This window comes from Gavialis gangeticus, unplaced genomic scaffold (genome assembly GCF_001723915.1).
Source record: "Gavialis gangeticus isolate Ggan-Ray unplaced genomic scaffold, GavGan_comp1, whole genome shotgun sequence".
Classification (NCBI taxonomy): domain Eukaryota; kingdom Metazoa; phylum Chordata; order Crocodylia; family Gavialidae; genus Gavialis; species Gavialis gangeticus.
The window spans coordinates 4,039,353-4,043,594 of NW_017728973.1; positions in this window are offsets into that span (position 1 = coordinate 4,039,353).

The following is a 4,242-nucleotide window of genomic DNA, read 5'->3' on the forward strand; positions in this document are numbered from 1 at the left end:
TTGGCTGGGGTGTGAACACAGGCACAAGTCAAAAATTATTCCCCTAGATTAGCTGTCGGCAACTTTTTTAAGTAGCAGGCTGGAACTTGTCTTCCTTGTCTGCTATCATTGCTGCTGCCACCACTTCTCCTTGATGCCTGGCCTTGGCACTGGCAAAGTGCCCCTGCTGAAGCCCCCCCAATGCACAGGCTAGATCCAATGCCTCTGTGGGCTGGATTCGGCCCCTGGGCTGTACATTGTCATGATAATACTTGCCTTCATGCACGCATCTATCATGATGGTGCCTGGCAATGGCTGTGAAGGGCATATCCTCTGAGGAAGTTCAGGTCTGGTTTCACAACCTTTGCATGGTGGTCATGCCTAAAGTAATATTGCTGAACAAGGAATCCCTTTGGCCTGGCTTTTTCAGCTTCAGTTTCTCCAGATCACTAATGCTTAATCCCCCATTGGGTGGGGAAGCTGGTCCCTGAGCTAGATCTAAGGATACCTGTGTTGAGTTCACAGTCGACCATTAGGCTAATGCAGAGTTCACAGGGCCCCAGGCAAGTCAGGAGCCACCTTTTCCCTTGAACTAAGGGCAGTGAAACCGCTTAGCAGCCATCCATTATACAGTGGCTGTTGGTATGGTTGTCTAGTAAAGAGCAAGGGCCAACATTGAACCTTTGCACAAGGCAGAAGGCACCCAAGAGATAAACCCCACCCCTGTTCCAGCTCTATCCTGGGTTCCCTGTGTGACTTTGCACAAGCTGAATAATTTACCTTGTTTCGTGTGTCCTTAGCTATAAAACTGACCTACAATATTCCCCACCCCCTAAATGCATTGTGACATTGGAATCACTGAGTGGCTGTTAAGGTGCCCACATAAAAGAAGTATGGAAGCCTCTGTAAGAAGAGACTATACAAAGTGTTTCTCCCATTTAAAAGCACAGAGACCAAGGCTGATCCACTTACTGACATTTCAAAATGGCACAGCAAAGAGGAGGCAAAGTCTGTGTGGTTTTTAGTTTTAATTCAGCTCGTTTAGAAAGCATATAGTTTTTCATATAACATATGAATTGTATCATAGAAAATCACAGCTTACAGGCCATCGCTGACACCCCAGCGCCCGCCGTATTATTTGTTTTGGGTTCATTTATCATTTGCTTTTTCTTTTAAGTGATATAAAGATAAAATACACTGAACAGAAACACATTAAATAACAGTGAAAATTAAATAGAGCAATTACCGTTTTTTTCTTTTTTTCTCTCTTTTTGACAATATAAAGCTTCAAGTTTACTGTGTAAGGACGGGAAGCCAGTACACACAGAGGGATTCTCAACACACTATATGGGAGGTTTCATTTGAAGAAGAAACAGCAAAAATCACGTAGGGGGGTGAACAAAGGCGATGAGATTAGATAGTCTTATTCTTGGATAATGATCACATGTAAATACTGCTTTAATCTATAGAAGAGAGACAATATAAAATGATAAAGCCTTATGCACTTTATGATGAATGAAAAAATGTAATGCCCTCACGAGGTTCCAGTATCCCTTTTTGCCGAAGATACCAGCCTTTAAACCATCCTGCCAAAGGTAAATGGAAAAGTATATCGCTCTTATAAGGTGGTTTCTATCTGTTCATGAAACAAAGCAGGACATTTTTTGCTTGATGTGGATCTCAGAATGTTATCCTGGGTGTATCCAGAGGGAATAGGCTATAATAAAGACACATGTGTAATGATGACTGTAGTACTGAATGTACTCAGGACATCTAGCTGTGATACACCTGCTGCAATGCTCTCTGCATTAGGTGTGTCCAGGTAAAATATACTTGCTGTGATGCTAAATGTATCAGGTATGATTTATCTGCTGTGATGATGAGTGTACCAGATATGACCAGTTAGAATACGTCTGCTGTGATGCTAAATGTATCAGGTATGATTTACCTGCTGTGATGCTGAGTATACCAGATATGACCGGGTAGAATACATCTGCTGTGTTGCTATGTGCATCAGGTATGCTTTACCTGCTGCGGTACTGAGTGTACCATGTATGTCCGGGGTGAATAAATCTGTGCTGTTAAGTGTATCAGGTACGAGCTACCTGCTGCAATGCTGAATATACTGGATATATTCAGGTAGCAGGCACCTGCAGTGATGCTGAATGTATCAGATATGTCCAGGGATGAGATACCTGCTGACCTGCTGAATGTACTGGGCTTATTATAGAAAGTGAACAGACCAACAGCAGTGCAGCAGGTAGCTGAGCGGATCACCAGGAAAGGGTTAAAGGAAGAGACGGGAGGCAAAAACCCAGTGGGACCTCCCCAAATGCCTGCTAAACCCAGAAGTGGAAAGTGAAAGTGGTAGCCCTTGTGCAAAGGAGCGGGGGGGCCTTGTGACTCCCAGGGAAGTGAAACTCACTCTGCTGCAGGGGGCCAATGCAAGATTGCTTCAGGGTCCTCTGAGTCCCACTGGTGACCTATGTGGGAAAGAGGCCTCCTCTTGGCTTATTCACAAAGAAGGCCAGTGTGGTGACCGGGTCTACTGCTGACCCCCCACCTCGTGGGGAGCGACTAGCTGCCTGTGGAGTGGAAGGAAACTCCCACCTGTGCTCATGGCAGCATAGGACCACCCATGCCTAGGGATGCGGGAAAGCCCAACAGAGCCAACCACACATTCTGGAATGTGACAGGAAGAGTGGCTCAGCCCTTCTGGGGAGACATTATGCCTATGTAGTCACATTTGCCTCAAGAAAAGTATGCCCCTTGCCCCCCAAGAAAGTGGCCTGCTCCTAGCTAAGGCGAGGAACACTAATGCAGCCTGAGTCTGTCCTCATTTCAGTGCTACTTTTGTTATGTGCTACCAAGGACAGGTAACCCCCTGGCCACTTTGGAGACCAGCTATGCTCCATAGTCCATTTCATGCCTGGAGTCAAAATGCTCCAGGGGCTGAAATCCTAAAGTGCTCGCTCTTGACGCTGGGCTTGCTGGAGGGCAGGGGAAGGCCTTCAGGTCTTGGATGAGCAGGTAAGGAGAGTCCCCACTGTTTCCCCATTCTGAACTATGCTAGTAAATTGGCTCAGTTTAAAAGTTGAGATTGCTGACACCACAAACTGCCCCTCGGATATGCAAGTCCAGCCACAGATGTTGCCACTGTGTTTGAAGTTGGTGACAGCCAGTGGCAGCCAGAATTCAGCTAGTGATTGCAACGTCAGTACATGAGACAGAACAGACTTCAGCCCACTGCCCATGGCTGTGGGGCTCTGCAGCTCTGAATGCTTGTTTGGGCCATTAAAGAAGACAGCAACTTGGACTCAGAGGTGCAGGGAGCAGACATGTAGAGGAAGGCAGTGCCCTTGGTACCTTGTTTTTTCTCACCAGGTAATAAAAAGAGTTAAAAATAACTGTGCAGTGACTCCCAGGTCAAACCCTCACGTGGCTTAGGGGGCAAGGTGAGCAAGTGGGGGAGGAAGGTCTGTATGGTGTTTGGAATCGCATGCAATTGGAAGCATAATTAACTGGAGGGGGCAATGGGAAAAGGCAGAAGGAGAAAGATATCCATTCAGTTCCGGGATGGGAAGGAAGCAAGTTGGCATCGTGACCACAGGCGAAACAATACTACCCTCTTGTACTATCTGAGGATTCTTGGACGCTTTATGCACATGCACACAAACACGCACACATTTTGCTGTGACCGGATGAGGTTCTGCACTTCATTCAAAGATAATCACTCAGGTTTTTTAATATATATATATATTAAAAAAAAACCTCTTTCTCCTGAGGCTAGAATGGATAAACAGAACACAGAAGCTGAGCTATTGACGATTAGAAGGTGACTGGGTAAAAAGTAGGAGAGGCTGGACAAAGACAGCATGGTAAACTTGGCAAGCCTGAGTTCTGTGTGTATATGCCAATGCACATACACATATATGCACACACTGCCAGGTACCTCGGGTTGTCACTCACAACCAGTGCAAAGTGAGCGTCTGCTGTTTCAACCGGCATGAGTGGGGATTTGTGACACGGAAGCATTTCACACTCACTTTGCACTCATGCTCACGACACCTTAGTGTGAAAGCCAGAGTTGTTCAGGCCTTGGGGTTTTATTTGCTCACCCACTTTACATTTCTGTACAAGTGCTTTGCAAGACAGTGGAAACTAACTGCATTCTCTCGCTCTCTCTCTCTCTCTCTCTCTCTCACACACACACACACACACACACACACACACACACACACACACACACACACACACACACAC